The sequence below is a fragment of the Notolepis coatsorum genome (assembly GCF_963971535.1).
Source record: "Notolepis coatsorum genome assembly, chromosome: 1".
Taxonomy (NCBI): Eukaryota; Metazoa; Chordata; class Actinopteri; order Aulopiformes; family Paralepididae; genus Notolepis; species Notolepis coatsorum.
This window is the reverse complement of record NC_140165.1, coordinates 77,385,729-77,404,348: the sequence shown is the minus strand read 5'-3', so window position 1 is coordinate 77,404,348 and position 18,620 is coordinate 77,385,729. Positions and strand designations below refer to the sequence as shown.

The 18,620-nt window shown below is 46.1% G+C and overlaps 1 protein-coding gene across 1 annotated transcript in view; it reads right to left on the bottom strand.

The window, feature by feature from the left end:
* The window catches only part of tmem88b (transmembrane protein 88 b), a gene marked incomplete at its 3' end in the record, with an annotated part of 59,894 nt that overhangs the window by 37,193 nt on the left and 4,081 nt on the right, over positions 1–18,620 (bottom strand).

Below are 18,620 nucleotides of genomic sequence, written 5' to 3'. Positions count from 1 at the left end.
CACTATTACACTATTACACACTATTACACTATTACACACTATTACACTATTACACTATTACACACTATTACACTATTACACTATTACACACTATTACACACTATTACACTATTACACACTATTACACTATTACACTATTACACACTATTACACTATTACACTATTACACACTATTACACTATTACACTATTACACACTATAACACTATTACACTATTACACACTATTACACTATTACACACTATTGCACTATTACACTATTACACTATTACACACTATTACACTATTACACACTATTACACTATTACACTATTACACACTATTACACTATTACACTATTACACACTATTACACTATTACACACTATTACACTATTACACACTATTACACTATTACACTATTACACACTGTTACACACTATTACACTATTACACTATTACACACTATTACACTATTACACACTATTACACTATTACACTATTACACACTATTACACTATTACACACTATTACACTATTACACACTATTACACTATTACACTATTACACACTATTACACTATTACACCGAGTACAATGGCACAATCCGCAAGTCTCTACGACAAACGGTTCAAGAGATACACTGAGGGGGTGTGGCCTAAGGGGGCGTGGTCTAAGGATCGGGGGAGTGGTCAACATCGACCAATGAAAGGTGGTCAACATCGACCAATGGCACAATCCCCAAGTCTCTACGACAAACGGTTCAAGAGTTACACTGAGGGTTATAATGTGGTGCTCTTGTGTTTGAATTCAATCATTACACTACATGGCCTAAGGGGGCGTGGTCTAATGATCGGGGGAGTGGTCAACATCGACCAATGAAAGGTGGTCAACAGGGGGAGTGGTCAACATCGACCAATGAAAGGTGGTCAACATGGACCAATGAAAAATGAAAGAGGATATCACTACTGAGTACAATGACACAACCCACAAGACAGAGGGCGCTGTCCGGCAATTCAGTAGTGCAACACAGTGATGGCCAATGATGGGTTAAGTGGATGATGTCATTGGCAGGTCAGCTCAGCCATGAGCCCTGAGCCTCACAGCTGTTAAACCTGAACCAATCAGCCATGAGCACAATGACTTGCATATTCTGAAATTTCTTTACATGACTGCATTGTCACGTTGATTAAAAGAAAACTATAAGAGATGAAGCGTTGTGACTCGCACAAGAGCACTACAACGAGTAGGCGAAGGGTTGTGCGCGAGATTGTGGCATTCGTGCGATATTGTGGCACTCCTTCGGCGATCGGAACAGAAGGCTAAAAAAAAATGGATTTCTAGAGGGCGATTGCATGGCGGTCAATGGGGAGGAGAACCTTCAAACAAATGGTCGTCAGTTGAGATAGAAATGTCCAATTCCATTTATTTTGATGTGTTTGTTTTATTTCTACGTCCAAAATTGAGATCACACTCGCAATTCACCCAAGGTAGGGGGAAAAAGATTATTTCAGCTGCTACACTCTAAATTGCAATGCATTCCCAATGGGACCGAAATTTTACCGTTTAAAGTTGATTCGTAGCCAGACGGTGCGGTGAAACTTTTACGAGTTCGGAGACCGCAGTTGCCATAGGCAAGCCGCTCGTTTTGATACCTTTCACGTGTATGGTGCGCGAACGCTTACGTGTTGCAAAGTGTTTGAAACTCTAAATTGCACTGTATTTCCGAAATTTTACCGTTTAAAGTCGATTCGTAGCCAGACGGTGCCGTGAAACTTTACGAGTTCGAATATCACATCGAGTTGGACCAAGCCGGTCGTTTTGATACCTTTCACGTGTATGGGGCGAGAACGCTCTGGCACGAGTGTTGTTGGGAAAATCGGTGGATCTCGCACTCTAAATTGCATGCATTTCTGAAATTTTACCGTTTAAAGTCGATTCGTAGCCAGACGGTGCGGTGAAACTTTACGAGTTCGGAGACCGGTGTTGCCATAGGCAAGCCGCTCGTTTTGATACCTTTCACGTGTATGGGGCGCGAACGCTTACGTGTTGCAAAGTGTTTGCAAAATCGGTGGAATAAATAAATAAATAAATAAATAAAAAGAGTATGGATATGTATAGTGTGGGTGGCAACCTGGCTTCGCCAGGTCACCCACACTAATAATAATAATAATAATAATAATAATAATAATAATAATACATCTATTTTATATAGCGCTTTTCCAGGCGCTTTTCCAGGTGCTCAAAGACGCTAAATGTAATGATGGCGTGCTCCTTTAATGGTAAATAGCACTAGATGCATTTCTTGCACTACCCTTGCATATTTGCACACATAAGCACACTTCCCTGCACTAGCTCTGTGATCTATTGTGTTGATGTCGATGTCGTCATGTGAACTCTGATTTGGGATAATGGGATAATAAGGTGTGATAATAAAGATAACCTGGAAGTCTACATCCTGGCACCACAATGTGAGCGGCTCTCTGTGAGCTATTTAAAGTCCCTATCGGGTTTGTTAAGGAAGTTTGATCTGCTGGATGTACAAGAGAAAACCTTTAGAAACGTGTCGTTTCCTGTCCACTCAGTGCCATATGTAAAGACGGGCATATAATGTGGTGCTCTTGTGTTTGAATTCAATCATTACACTACATTATTCCATGACAGTTTGAATTGTTGATGTGCAGCTGTGTCGTATACACAGGATCTCCCCACTTCCAGCTAGCGCTGCCCCCGACCAGCCAGGGGACCTCTCTGAACAATAGGTCCCCAGGTCAGCAGCCAGAGGGGCCACAGCAAACGGAAATACCCATCAAACAGTCCATCCGCACAGTTGAGTAAGGTAAGTCAGATAAGTGACAGATAAGTCAGACCAGACGCCAGAAGTCAGAGCACACGTCGTGAGAGGTCAGAAGTCCTGGTGGCAGGCCATGTGAGCGGATCGGCGCGGGCGTGAAATCCGCTCTTCGCTCTAGACGGCTTGTTCCGCTCCGCTAATCGCTCACGTTGACCCCGCCCCCAAGTCGCTCTCCGCTCGCTCACCGCTCACCTTAAATCGAGCGCTCCCCGCTCCACATCGCTCGGCAGATTTTATATATTTTTTTTGGAGCATGGTGTAAATTAGCTCAAACTACAACAGTCTACACCCCCTGGGCCCCTTAACAATTTTTGTATTGAGCCATATTGTAATTGTACCCATTCTGCAATGTTAAATAACGTTGTTTATCCATTCACTAGCTCTACTAAGCGATGATAGCTAGCCTAGCCACAATGCTATGGTCGCGGCCATTCACGTTAGCATGTAAGCTAACGACAACAACAATGGCGGCATATACTTTTGTCTAACAGGATGTGAGTGATGGTTCACCCTTCTCATTGGTTGAAAATGGCCTTCATGTTTGTACATCGCCACCTGTTGCTTTGGCATTGTACTACATGTATATTACATCAGTGTTAAACCACTGTGAGCGGCCCGGAGCGGATTGGAGCGGAGGAGAACTCTCGCTCCGGACGTCGCGCCGACCCATTTTAAAACCCACTCCGTCGCTCACGTCAAAACCGCACGCTCCGCTCCCCGCGCCGCTCACGCGCCGCGCCGCTCACGCGCCGCGCCGCTCACATGGCCTGCCTGGTGGCCTGTCGAGCAATGGCTTGAAACGCACTAAAAAAGCTAAACGTATCAACTTATTTCTCTACATCATCCTGAAGTGAGAACAACTATATGTCGAAAAGGTGAAATTAGCTGGGGGGGCTAATTGTGCCATATAGCTAGAAATGCCAGGACACGGCTACAACGCCAACGGAATTGGACAAACTACTGGAACTAAACTACTCAACTAAATACACTGTTGAACTCTGTAGTCCAGAGAGTGAATAAGTTGGACTGGGGAAATTGAGTCTCTGAACGTGCCTGAGGGAAAAGAAAAGGACATGTCAACGATGACCTATTTGGTTAAAACCTGGAGAAATGGAGCCTAAATAATTAAATAAAATCTCTTAATAGTTGAGAAGTAGATAGATTTGCTATTCATTGTCTTAACCCTTTCACTACCACACTACCAAATGGTTAACCATTTCACTGTGACATTACAGAAGGTTAACCTTTCACTACCACTCTACCAAATGGTTAACCCTTTCACTGTGACAATACAGAAGGTTAACCCTTTCACTGCCACACGACAAATGGTTAACCCTTTCACAACCACACTACAGAAGGTTAACACTTTCACTACCACACTACCAAATGGTTAACCCTTTCACTACCACAGTACCAAAGGGTTAACCCTTTCACTGTGACAATACAGAAGGTTAACCCTTTCACTGCCACACTGCAAATGGTTAACCATCTGTAGTGTGGTAGTGAAAGGGTTAACCATTTGGTAGTGTGGTAGTGAAAGGGTTAAGTGGCATGACAACGATGTAGGTGACGATTTATTTTCTTTGACATCTCAAGAAATCTTCATGGACCAACAAACCAACTAACCCACAGACAGAGTGACCTATAGAGATGCTGGTCGCAGCTCAAACCCGGTCACTATATGACTCTCCCGGCCTCTGTAATGAAACATTTCAAAAACCTCAGGGTGGCCTGAATCTGAACGGTAGTGAAGGGGTTAACCTTCTGTATGTAGTGTAGTAGTGAAAGGGGTTAAAAGATAAACAGATGTAATCCCCTTAGAGGGAGCTTTTTCTCTCTCGTCCCAATGAGATGAGTAGTGTCTTTAATTAGTCATTGGGTTATATTTTCAGTTAATTCTGTACAATTTAAGTTTAGTATTGTGTGTGTGTGTGTGTGTGTGTGTGTGTGTGTGTGTGTGTGTGCGTGTGCGTGTGTGTATGTGTATGTGTATGTGTGTGTGTGTGTGTGTGTGTGTGTGTGTGTGTGTGTGTGTGTGTGTGTGTGTGTGTGTGTGTGTGTGTGTGTGTGTGTGTGTGTGTGTGTGAGCATCTGGAAATGTGCACGCCAAGATAGAGTAGGGGTTACAGCTCTATAAAGCATGTTCTTAAAAGATAGATATGGGGGAATATGTATGGGGGTTGTGGTGTTTTGTGTTTGTAATATGTGTCTACATATTACGTGAGTGTCTTTTCGTGTGTGCTCAGGTTCTAAGGTGCTCCCTTTGATTGGTTCCCTTGTTCCCAGCTGATGGCTCCCTCTCTAAAGCTATTACTCTCGACCCCGCTATAGAATATGGCTTATAAACTCTTCCGATTGCTTTCAAAGTGTCAACCTGGAAGGTCAATGGATTACAGGAAGGCATAAATCCTTATCATTTGGGGAAACTGTCCTGCGACATTGTCTTTCTACAGGAACTCCACCTTAAGAGGCAATGGGTGGGGGGGGGGGGTCTTTGAATTGGTATTTACTTCTAGGAATAGGGGCGTGGGAATATTAATTGTTACACATATCTTTAATCTTTCATTGTCAACATGTTCCTAGTAATCTGGAAAATAGCTCATGTTCTTCTTGCATAAAGATGGATCTTTTTGTAAATATGTCAAAAGCATTTTGACACAGTTGATCGCTCTCTTCTATTGCAAAGGTTAACACTTTGAGTGCCACGCTGTTTGCGCGTTGTGTTGTGAGGGTGCATTTACAAGATAATCCAGTCTTTTTCATATAGATTGCAAGATAAAACGCGTTATGTGCAATAAGCCCAAACTGTTCTGGCTGATCCCATGAAACCCCTCATTTTAACTCAAAACTCTGATCGTGTTTGCCGACCATGTTTTTCGTCTGTGATCGTTAGGAAAACACGTTTCAGATTCGGTAAAATAGACATAGAATGTACCTTACCTTAGCCAGAAGGTATTCCAAGAAGAAGAATTCCAAGTGATCGCATCGCCATCGCGATTACCAGTGTATATGTCTATACCCGTTTCGATGGTCAAATACGCTTATGCAACGGAATTCCGAGGCGAGCAATGTGAATTTCTGTTCCAGCAGGAGGAGGGGCCACTAACCGAGGAGAAATGAAAGTGAAGCTGACTATCAACCTTAAGCCATTGCAGTTCAGACACGGACGATACTTCCACCTGGTGATAGTCGATCAGCATTGCAGTTCTAATGTGTGGGCACGTGCCTAAATGATGCAGATCGCTCCCGGCAGGTCTGTAGAGCGGGGATCAAACGATCCAAAAACGTAATATGTCGTTTCTGGCACTCAACGCTTGTCGGGCAAAAACTTAATATGTCATTTTTCGCACAGAATGTGTTAATGATCTGTGCCTTTGACACATCTGCCTGCAAATGGTTTCAGAGCTATCTGTCTGAGAGAAGTCAGTGTGTGGAAACGGTTCATGTCCAGTCCGAATTCTTGTCCATTACAAAGGGAGTACTGCAGGGTTTAATTCTGGGGCAAGTCTTATTTACTATTGTTTATATGAATAATATTTTCTCTTCATTGAGGGGTTGTCAGGTTCATCTCTATGCAGATGACACTATTGTCTATTCTATTGTGTTGCTGACTCTCTACAACTAGCCATTGAAAGATTACAACTGTCATTTAATATTTTGCAGGATGCACTTGTTCATCTTTAACTGGTACTCAATGCAAACAAAAAAAGTTAATGATGTTCTCTAGAGCAGTGTTAATTTTGTTGACTAAATTGATGACGAAAGATGTTCGTCAACGAAGGTTTTTTTCATGACGACAACGAGACATGACGTCACGTTATTGAAGACCATGTCACGCTAACAAGACTAAATAGTTTATTAAATATCGTTGACCACAACTGAGGACACAAAAATGTAATTTACAAAAACCAGGACGAAATTTCTCTTCATGTATGTTGATATTGTTGACTAAAACAAGACGAGACAAAATAATTATAACTTTTCTTAATGCCATCGTCCCGAGTAAAGCAGTGTGACGGGGAGCTATTAGCATTAGCTGAAGAGCTATTTGAAAAGCTAGTTTTAGCTTTAACGCTACCTTGGCTAAAGTTGGGACTATTCATAATCCAGCTGCAGACCTGCAAGCAAAGTACAGCAAGTTGGCAAAGGAGTATTCCAAGGTAAATCACTTTTTCACCAGTAATGTTACATTGTTTGTATTTCCATCTAGCTTGCGTTAGCTAGTGGCTAAGCTAGCTCACGCTAATGTGGCTAACTGATCGACCTCTCCCACACAATTAATGACATGTTGCGGACAGCCATACCGGTGACAATGTTTAGCTTTTAGTGCCAAATGATAAGAGTCTGAGGCGGAGTCTCAAAAGAATGTTGAATATTTATTTTGCATAAAAAATCACAACAGAGCCTCTACTACAGTAGCTAACCTAAACGGAGCCGACTGGATAGGAAATGCACAACAACGTGTAACGTCCGTGCGGAACCAATGTACCAACAACCATTCCGTGGGTGAACTCATTGAGCATAGTTGTCAATTAATGATACTAATACTAATCTATACAATCACCTGTTGTTGAATAAATACCATTACTTTCTAGTTATTACTAAAAAAACAGTATATATAAAACAGTAGCTGTAAAAAAGAAAAGAAAAAAAAGTTTTATAATTTATATAATATAATTTTTTTCTTTTTTTATGTAATCACTGGTATCGGATCAGTATAACCAGACCTAGACCACCTCTAACTCTAACCCCTAACCAGACCTGGACCACCTCTAACTTTAACCCCTAAGTTAGGGTTGTGACTTAGAGGTGGTCTAGGTCCGGATAGGAGGTCTATGTCGTTATGGCTTGCTCAGCACCTGTCTGCACTGTACTTCACTTCGTGCACGAGCACTGAATAAAAAATTCCACCATGTACCTTTACATCCCAACATCCGTCTGACCACACACCCTTCCGCTTACCTTCATAAGCAGGTGTGTGGTCACCTACTCGCCTCCTTCTTCACTTTCACCACAAGGAAGTGGTGATCCCCACTTGACGAGGTTGTTAGCTGAAGAAAGTTGAGACGTGTTTACATTGTGCTTATTTTTTTCTTCTCTCATAAATATTCGATAGAAAAATCTAAGTCATAATGTCTACTTCGGAGAGTCGCAGAGCCACTCTCCACCAGCGGTTCTCCATTTCCGCCTCCGTCGTGCGTTCTGGTGCAGGACTGTTGCCTCTCTCGTGGTTGACAGCCACGCCCGGTAGGCGTCCGATGGGTAGTTTGCCTCTCCAAAAAGCTGGTGCACCGGTGCCGTCGCCTCTGCGATGGCCTGGTCCTGGCTCTGGTTCCTCTGCTTCCGGGGAATCGTCCGCTGTTGAGCGGCCGGTTCCTTTGGTTCCAGAGGATTTGAGACGCAAACTTTTTGCGTCTGCTCGCTCCCGTCGCAAGATGGTGGCTTGCAGACGCGAACGGCCTGGGTTTGGTGAGTTGCTGGAGCCCAGTGAGGATGCGTCGGTCTCTACCTGCCCGATGGAAACAGAGGATTACATGGTAGAGGCGGACGGGTTCTTATTTGAAGGCCCGGTGGAGACATGTATCCCGCCCGTCCAGGTAACACTGGAGGGGGGTGAAATGTCTCCTTGGGGCGCCTTGTTTGAAGATGTCGGGGAAGACCCTCGGACTCATCGGCAGGATGCCCTACTATCAGCCACATCGGAGTGTGGCTACTTGACCAGTCGAAGCCTGCTGTATGTGAGGGATGCGGGCTCGGTGGAGGAAAGTCTGCAGGGGGAACTGCGGGCTTTGTTTCCCGAGCTTATGGCGGTGGCGGCCGTTGCAAACGGCGTGCCGCTGCCGCAGCCACTGCCTGGTCCTGTCCCTGATGATCTAATAGGTCATCTCTGGCAACGTCGCCCGGTGAGAGGGGTGGACGTTGTCTACCCATTTTTCCCCTCAATGTTCGTCGGGGCCAGGTGGTGTCCCACATCATTGGCCTCACCCCCGCCTACGTACAAGTTACGCGGGTAGCGGGTTTGGTCGAAGGTATGAGAGAGGGCGTGCCACGGCTTGATAGGCCGATGGCCGCGCTCCTCTGTCCGGAGGTGGTGTGGGAGCCATTACGCAAGCCGGTTCCTCAAGGGAAATCGGCGAGGCGGTTGGCTTACTGGAGCAACCAGTCATTTATCGCCGGAACACAATCTCTGGCTGCCGCGTCTAACATCGCACAGCTGGCAAGATTCATGTCCGGGATATTGACGGGCGGCATGGAGCTGAGGGATGTACAACATGACCAGCTCACCCAGTCGGCAGGAGCTATCCTGCATCTGACGCAGCTGCAGGCCATAGCCGCTGGGAAAGTGCGAGCCCTGGCAACTCTAACCCAGCGCCACCTTTGGCTGGAGCCGGCCCGTGTACCGGAGAAGAAGAGGATTCCTCTTCTGACGGCACCCCTCTCCGATGCTGGACTGTTCGGGAAGGCCCTGCAGTTGATGACCTCGACGTGCAGAGAAATGCAAGAGGAGCGATCCGTGCTCCAACCTCATTTTCCCCCTCCCGACATCGCCGGTGGAGTCAGACGGCTACCACGTCATCGAAGAAGGCCAGGAGGAGAGAGGGCGCCGCCGCTGCAGCCGGCCCATCTGCGCCTGGAGGAGACGGTAGGGATCGCCGTGAACAGCTGCCGATTGTCTACCGTCCCTCCGGGGCTTCCCGGGGTGGCAAATCCCGAGCGGCTCGAGGCGGCAGGCGCCGCTAGGCCAGTGACTTTTGCCCCCTGTGGTCCCCTCTGTTTACCCCTCCGCGGCCCTCTCATATAATTTTGTTCAAAAATAAAAAGTCCCCTCTAAAGGGGGACTGTATTTTTTGTTAACAAACTGTGTGTTTCTTCACCAAAACATATGATGAGGTTGCAAAGTGTGAATCTTCACTTGTATGCATTGATAGGAGGGTTACGTTCGGGTTATGAGCTTAAGCAAGGTCTGCAGCCTACACTCGGTTATAGAAAGGTTTTCTACCTCGGCCTGAGACTCCACATGCAGGTAGAGGCTAGTTGTATGGTCTGTTGCTTACACAAGTAATGTTGAGCTACAACACTGTTGTGTTAGTTGCAGTAATGCTCGTATGAACACGTACCACGGCCCAGCCGTTTTGCTCTCTCTATCAGTGTTTTTCTGTGTACAACATAGGCAGTGATGGGCAGTAGCTAGCTACAAGTAGCGACGCTACATAGCTTAACTACAATTCTCAGTAGCGTGCTGGTAGCGTCGCTACTTTTTAACCAGGGTAGCGGTCTCTGTAGCGGAGCTATTTATAGAACGAAGTAGTGACGTAGCGACGAGAAACGTTACACGATACTTTCGGGAGAAACAGTCTAGACTAGAAGATTTGTGAGGAGAAAAAAAACTGCCCGTAAAAAACCCACTATGATTGGTTGGTTGGTTTAGATATGAGTATGACGACTCACGATTGGGTATGGTAGGCCAAAACATTACGGGTAGGCCAATCAGAGGCAGAATAGGGCGGGACTCCAGCCGCAAAGCAGGAAGTGAAAATCAAAACAGAGACGTACTGAATGAATGCAATTTAACGGATTACATGAACCAGTCCGCGCGAAATGGCAGAGGGGTTCGATGGCATTGATGAAGATGATGATGTCAATAACAACAATGCCTCTCCATGGCCCTATCTGGGACACATTTATGAGTTTGACTGAAAAAACGGCTAAAACATATGCTGCTCTCAACACATCCAGCACTAACTTGAGAACACATTCAGGTGAGCTGATGAAAATCAACTGTTCCCAAACAGCACACAAGTCAGTACACTTTTTGTCAACAGCTTTAACTAACAGATAGCTGCTATCATGATGATGTTTCACTGTAGGCAGAAAATGAACAATATTATGGGGGTGGAGAAAAGAAAAAAAGAGGGAAAAGCAGTGGTTCTCAACCTGTGGGATAGGACCCCCAGGGGGGGTCCCCACATGATTTTGGGGCCATGGAATGTTTTGTGAGTTACATATTTAAATACATTTGGTCATTTAGCTGACACTTTCATTCAAAGCAACTTACAAATTGTGTACAACAAGTCAGCAGGAGTGGTACATATCTAGCAGCCAAGGATAAGTAGTATTGTTTGTCAGTGTCAAGCTTGAGTGTTATACTCTGAGTACATACTGTAGTAGTATAGACATATTAGCATAGTTGGTAGTAGTATATACATGGTAGCATAATACTAGTAAAATGAAGTAAAACAGTTACAATTCAGATATTGAAGAAGTGTGTTTTTGGTTGATAAAGTGGGCAGGTTTCAGAAGATGCAGAGTTTAGGGATAAATAATACATAAAGATAGAATAGAAAAGAAAAGGACCATTACTGCATCAAAAGTAATCAACAAACTATACTATAAAAACTGATAAAACCAAATGGTCTCTTTCTTTTCTTTTGTAGAGGCTGCACCCAGCTAAACTTGCCTTCCTGGATTTTGTACATAATACAAGTTCATGTTAAAAGGATGACACAAAAAGCCAGACCGAGGGCTTGTTTCAGTTTTATAATAAACAATCAAACTGAGAATTCTTTTTCCTGCCTATTTGTTTGGTGGAAACTTGATCACGAAGTAAAAAGAAAAAAGAAAGTAGTGCCGATGTAGCTAGCTATTTTTGCCATGTTCTTGTAGTGTAGCTTGCTACATTTCTCTGGGGATAGCTTCCATTGTAGTTGAGCTATATTTAATCAAGAGTAACTTGTAGTGTAGCTTGCTACATTTTCCAAGTAGCTTGCCCATCACTGAACATAGGATGCGGGTGTAGGATTCACACACACACACGACTTGGTTTTGTTGTAAACCCTGTTCATAGTTATCTGTGGGTAGCGTGCATTGTATTAGCTTGCGCTATTTCATTAGCATTCTACCAAAGGTATCATATGCTAAAGTTGTTATTGTGTGCAGGGGGAAGGGCTTGTGAGGGGGTACCAAATAAACCCCTCCCTCCCTCTTCTGATTGGTCAGGGGGGTTTACTCATCTCCTGTTAGGCCGGTCGGGGCCAAGCCGTTAGGCGACTTGGCAGGGAGGGGGGGGGGGGGAAGGGTTGCCCTGACTCTGCTCCTATTAACAGGCGTTGAGTGTTGGGTTTCCCCCCGTCATAGCATACGTCACTACGCACGTTGCTATTTGACGATGGCTTCCGTGAGTTAGATCTGTACGTACGATCTGTTGTTGTCAAAGTGTCGGGATAGAGCGTAGGACTTACGGGTCCACTACGCTCGATTTTATGTGTAACTTGAGTCGGTTGGTCACATGACTCGAAGTTACCATGGCTTTTTCATTCTACGACTCACGTGGGATGGCTCTCTGGGGAATTTTCAGTCTAAAATCCTCTGTGATAGGGGTGACTGGATGTAAAAATGTAAACCGTTTTTACCCTCAGTTGTGTCAAATGGGATTCATGTCTGTTGGTGCTTCCTTCTTTTTAAATAAAAGAGTGTGGAGTATAGGAGGCACCGCACCCTTCTTGTCGTTCCCCCAGGCGCCTTGGGGATTCAATGAAAGGTCTAAATAGCCTATTCATTGATGTGGTTGTGTCCCGACGCATGCATAGTGCTAGCTCGGGGTGTTCTGTTAAGAATCATGCGGGTAGCTAGTACGCCTTGGTTGCTTGTGGTTAAAACGGCGTTTTTATAAAGCAACTGGGATGGAGGTTTGTCCTCTTCCGAGAACCTGTTACTGGTTCTCGACGGATTCTCGTTCATATCTGGGGGATGATAACGGAATGGATCTGAACATAGGTAGAGGGGTCTCACACCCTTGGGGTGGGCCACTGAGCGCGGTTCACACCGGCCCGTCTGGGTGGCGCCTTCTTTTCATGTTTTAGATCAACACGCATATCTGCCCCTTCTCCTGGAGTAGGCATGTCGGCGTGGTTAGGGCACGGGACTGGTTCTGGTCACGCTGGTCCAGGTCAGTTAACCCGTTTGTCCGCCGGGGATGCAGTTCTGCTGTTCTGGTACCCTGAGGGACTTGGGCTTTTTCCAGGGGGAAAAAGGCCGGGTCAGCCCGGGGCGTCACAAGGTTAGGCGTTATAGAGACCCTTGTTGGGTACTTTTTTGTACCTGGCACTATCGTAAGGGGCTGGTTCTCTTCTCCGCACCTCTCTCACGCATGGCAGAGAGGGGGCTGTTGGGGTGGTCTTCTGGACCTCCTCTGGTAACCCTGTGTGCTTCCCGAGCCGCCGGGCCCGGTCCGAAGTAAAGTTTAGTTGATACCGTAGACCTGGGATAACCCCTTTTTTCTTGAGGGGTTATAGGAACAACCACCGCATATGGTAACGACAGGGTGGTTGATTCCCTGGTGTGTTGGAGCAGTGTCAACTCCCGGGTTGTCCGGTTGAGTGTGCCCCTGCACGTTCATGACGTCTGCCACTCATGTCAGCCTTCTCTGCCTTGACCCCTCTGGGTGGTTTTTTTTTGATGGAGGCTTCGTCATGGTGATCAACAACGCCAGCATCCGCCCCTTCCACCGGGAGGGCTGTTTCAGCTGACTCCTTTGGCGCCTGTCTCGTCCGCAGTGCTCCAGGCTCAGGTTACAGCCTGTTGCCTGGTTTCCCCGGTACGCTGCCTGCTTCCGTTGGTTAACCTTTTGAGTGTTTACGGCCATGCTGACCCTGTGTTGCAGGGTCAGTATGCCAGGCGGTGTGCTATTGGGGGGAAAGGGCCCGCTCTTGGAGGGGCCTTATCCGAATACGCTGGCGATGTGGGGGGCGGTGTCACTAGGTGACCACCTGGTGGGGTCTTGATGCCTGGCATTATTGACCTCTCCGGGCCCCCTTTTCCAGGGGATCCAGTCCCTTCGGTGGGTCTGGGTCTTCCTTCGCGCTCCGCTGCTACGGCCTTGCCACGGGGTTGGGTTTGCTCTTGACCCCGTGATTTTGGGGGCAGTAACGAGGTTGTTCGTTCGTTCCCGGGTGGCATGCGGGTTGTGCGCGTGTGTAGTCGTGGGGTCAAGCCATGGTCTGCTCACCCTGTGCGTTGGGTTGCTTGAGTGCCTCTTCGCACGGTCGGATCCGTCGCCCTCCCGTGAACCTCCAATAGGGGGGGTATCCTCCATTAGGGAGGGTCGGGGGGGCTCGGTCCTCCCTGGTCTGATGGTTGTGGGGGGCCTCAGCGGGGTACATTTGTCGGGCTATGGCTCCCGCTCAGCCCCTGTTACATGTATATAACCCAGTTCTATGAGTTATGGTGCGCTCAGCACCTGGACGCCGCTGCGGCCCTTGATCTCGCCTTGTGGTGAAAGTTTGGGAAGGAGGCGAGTAGGTGACCACACACCTGCTTATGAAGGTAAGCGGAAGGGGGTGTGGTCAGACGGATGTTGGGATGTAAAGGTACATGGTGGAATTTTTTATTCAGTGCTCGTGCACGAAGTGAAGTACAGTGCAGACAGGTGCTGAGCGCACCATAACTCATAGAACTGGGTTATATACATAACCCTCCGTTAAGAGTTGGTCTAGCCCTTTACATCCATCTATCTAAATAATAATAATAAATTATAATGAATCCTTAACTACCCCTAAGTTACCCTAACCCAGGGGTCGGCAACCTGCGGCTCAGAGGCCGCATGGGGCTCTTTAGCCAATCAGCTGCGGCTCCCTGACCAATTTTTTTTTTTAATATTTTTTTTATTAAATTTTTTTTATTTTGGAGATCGATGTCATACTGTGACACTGAAATGAAAAAATATTTCATCAACTAAGATATTTCGTCAACCTACCTACCTGTATGTGTGAGGATTCGCCTGTTCCCTGGACCTTTTTTCCCTGTCTCCTCACCTCACCAGCCCCCACCCTTGTGAGAACTTCTCCCTGTCTACTCTCCTTCACCAGCCCCCACCCTTGCGAGAACTTTTCCCTGTGTCCTACTCTCTTCACCAGCCCCCACCCTTGGACTTTCTTGTTCCTCTACCTTCACGCACCTGTTGGGAGTTTGCAATCTGCTGGGGAGAGTACTTAGGTTGCAGGCTCCCCTCCAGTCCTGGTCGGGTCGTTCTGTATATGTATCTGTGTTCACTCTGTGTTCATGGAGTGCTGTACGTTACCATTCTGTACGTCACCATCACCTGCCGCGTCTCCGGCGTGAGACAACGGCCCAGCCATCACCACCTGTCGCCGTTTGCCTGGAGTGGGACACCGCCTTCGCTCTCTAATTCTCTACGGGAGGTTGCCAGTGTTCCCACTCCAGACGTCAAGCCGGCGCGTCATCGCTCCCTATTTCCACGGGAGGATGGCGCCTCTTCCCCCCGGCCTCCGCTGTCGGGCCCCTGTCTCAAGTCAAGTCAAGTCAAGTCTCCGTGCCCGGCCCCCCCGAGGAGGAGGAAGAGGATCTCCGTGCCTGGAGTGGGACACCGCCTTCGCTCTCTAATTCTCTACGGGAGGTTGCCAGTGTTCCCACTCCAGACGTCAAGCCGGCGCGTCATCGCTCCCTATTTCCACGGGAGGATGGCGCCTCTTCCCCCCGGCCTCCGCTGTCGGGCCCCTGTCTCCATACCAGGCCTCCGCCGTCGGGCCCCTGTCCCCGTGACAGGCCTCCGCTGTCGGGCCCCTGTCTCCGTGCCCGGCCCCCGCTGTCGGGCCCCTGTCTCCGTACCAGGCCTCCGCCGTCGGGCCCCTGTCCCCGTGACAGGCCTCCGCCGTCGGGCCCCTGTCTCCGTGCCCGGCCCCCGCTGTCGGGCCCCTGTCTCCGTACCAGGCCTCCGCCGTCGGGCCCCTGTCCCCGTGACAGGCCTCCGCCGTCGGGCCCCTGCCTCCGTGCCCGGCCTCCGCTGTCGGGCCCCTGTCTCCGTGCCCGGCCCCCGCCGTCGGGCCCCTGTCCCCTTGCCAGGCCTCCGCCGTCTGAACCCTGTCCTCATCCCTGTAAGCAGCCCTGGCCCGTAGCCCTGGCCCTTAGCCTTTGTCCCTGACACTTAGCCCTGTCCCTTAGCCTGTTCGCCTCTTAAAGGCACAGTGCCGCATTTTCCTTATTTCCTTGACTCTAGTGTTTTGTGTTCTCCCCTGTTCCCCTCTCCAGTGCCCCTGGTCCTAGTCCTTGACATTTAGCCCTGGCCCTGTCCTTTAGCCCTAGTCCCTTAGCCTGTTCGCCTCTTAAAGGCACAGTGCCGCATTTTCCAGTTTTCCTTGACTCTAGTGTTTTGTGTTCTCCCCTGTTCCCCTCTCCAGTCCCCTGGTCCTGGTCCTTGACATTTAGCCCTGGCCCTGTCCCTTAGCCCTAGTCCCTTAGCCTGTTCGCCTCTTAAAGGCACAGTGCCGCATTTTCCAGTTTTCCTTGACTCTAGTGTTTTTTGTGTTCTCCCATAAAGGGACTGTTCCGCCGTTTGTTCTATAATAAAGATTTGCCCTGTTTTGGCTTACTCTCATACCTGTCTTGTGTTGTGCGATTGGGGTCGGTTACAAACCATAACAGTATGCCTGATATGTGGTGCGAAATTTGCGAACAACGAAAAATGTACTTTAAATAGATAGATAGATAGATAGATAGATAGATAGATAGGTAGGTAGGTAGGTAGATAGATAGATAGATAGATAGATAGATAGATAGATAGATAGATAGATAGATAGATAGATAGATAGATAGATAGATAGATAGATAGATAGATAGATAGATAGATAGATAGATAGATAGATAGATAGATAGATAGATAGATAGATAGATAGAGATAGAGATAGATAGATAGATAGATAGATAGATAGATAGATAGATAGATAGATAGATAGATAGATAGATAGATAGATAGATAGATAGATAGATAGATAGATAGATAGATAGATAGATAGATAGATAGATAGATAGATAGATAGATAGATAGATAGATAGATAGATAGATAGATAGATAGATAGATAGATAGATAGATAGATAGATTTTCCACAAATAAGGGAAGGACTCTAATAGAGCTGCATAGTTCAGGGTTTTATTTCAAAGTAGGTCTACAGATGCCAGTGTTTTTTTCTCCTTTTCTGTGTTTTATTTCAAAGTAGGTCTATACACATGAAAGTCTTTTTTCAAAGTGGACTACTTTTTATTTTATAAATGTTCCACAAATAAGGGAAGGACTCAAATATACCTGAATAGTTCAGGGTTTTATTTCAAAGTCGGTCTACACCAGTGTTTGAGGTTTTCCTTTGTTATAATAGGTAAAAACAGCAATAAAAAGTCAAAAGATTCTTTGTGTTGCTTTATAATCCCATTAATGCAACAAACTGTGTGCTATAAGTATAAAGTATAATAAATCGCAAATTACTTTGGGTATGCAATTGTCAGGCGTTTTATGCTAAATGTGGAGTATGCTTGGGGATATAAAACGTTATACACTGTGTTATCTTCATTTTAAGGGTAAATAGGTTGTGCGGCTCCCTGAGCATTTTATTTTGTGGGATGGGGAAAAAGTGGCTCTTTTGATAGTAAAGGTTGCTGACCCCTGCCCTAACCAGAACTAGACCACCTCTAACTCTATCCACTAACCAGACCTCTTCCATGTGGCACTTTAACACTGACCTCAGAATGTGATTTTATATAATGTTTTTATGCAAGCAGATTGCAATCAGTGTGTACTACTACTAGTACTACTGTGTGTTCTGTTTACTTAGTTTACAGTATCCTTTTATAGAATAAACCGCTGCCAGACACAGCAGAGAGAGAGAGGACAGACATGACAGAGAGGACAGACACAGCAGAGAGAGGACAGACATGGCAGAGAGAAAGGAAAGACACAGCAAACAGAAGACAGACAGAGTTCAGCGTTGTCTCTCTGGTCAGAAACAACGTCACCACATCCGTAATGCTCTCTTTGATGCATACATTGGACCATGTCTACCCCAACATATACTGTAGGAGCAACAATACATTGGACCATGTTTACACCAACATATACTGTAGGAGCAACAATACATTGGACCATGTTTACACCAACATGTACTGTAGGAGCAACAATACATTGGACCATGTCTACACCAACATATACTGTAGGAGCAACAATACATTGGACCATGTCTACACCAACATATACTGTAGGAGCAACAATACATTGGACCATGTCTACACCAACATTCATGTGTATCACTTGTGCCGCCGACTCAGATTCCCCTAGGTTAAAAAATAAATACGCAATTTAAATCAGAAAATGTTCCATGTTGACTATTTCTGACTTCTGACAAGTTTTTTCCATGATCTAAAAATAGACAAAAATGTCATCTGTTTTCGTCGACTAAATCTAGACTAAAACAAAAAAGACAAAATTGAGACAAAAACTGACTAAGACTAAAATGCTCAGACCTTTAGTTGACTAAAACTGACTAAACGGAAAATAAATGAAGATGACTACATATGATGAAAACGAAAAAAGAGCACTTGACACAAGACTAAGACTAATAGACTAGGCAGATTTTCTGAAAATGTACCCTGTCTATAAAACTAAAATGAAAATAGCTGCCAAAATTAACACTGCTCTAGAGCCAAAGGTACTTGTGATGATTTGTATATCCACTGTGAATGGGTCTATTATTAAGAGAGTTAAATAATATAAATATATTGGTTTGATGAGAATTTTAACATTTTAACATTGCAAGTAAACTGTTACACTCTAAAGCCTTTGGATTCTGTATATCATTCTGCCCATAGATCTATCATCTATCAGTTATGGTTCCATCATTGTATCCTGTATGATAAGGTTGGGTGGTCCTCCCTGGTGGAGAGACAGTTATGGTTCCATCATTGTATCTTGTATGATAAGGTTGGGGCGACGGGCGTCCTCGACTCCTT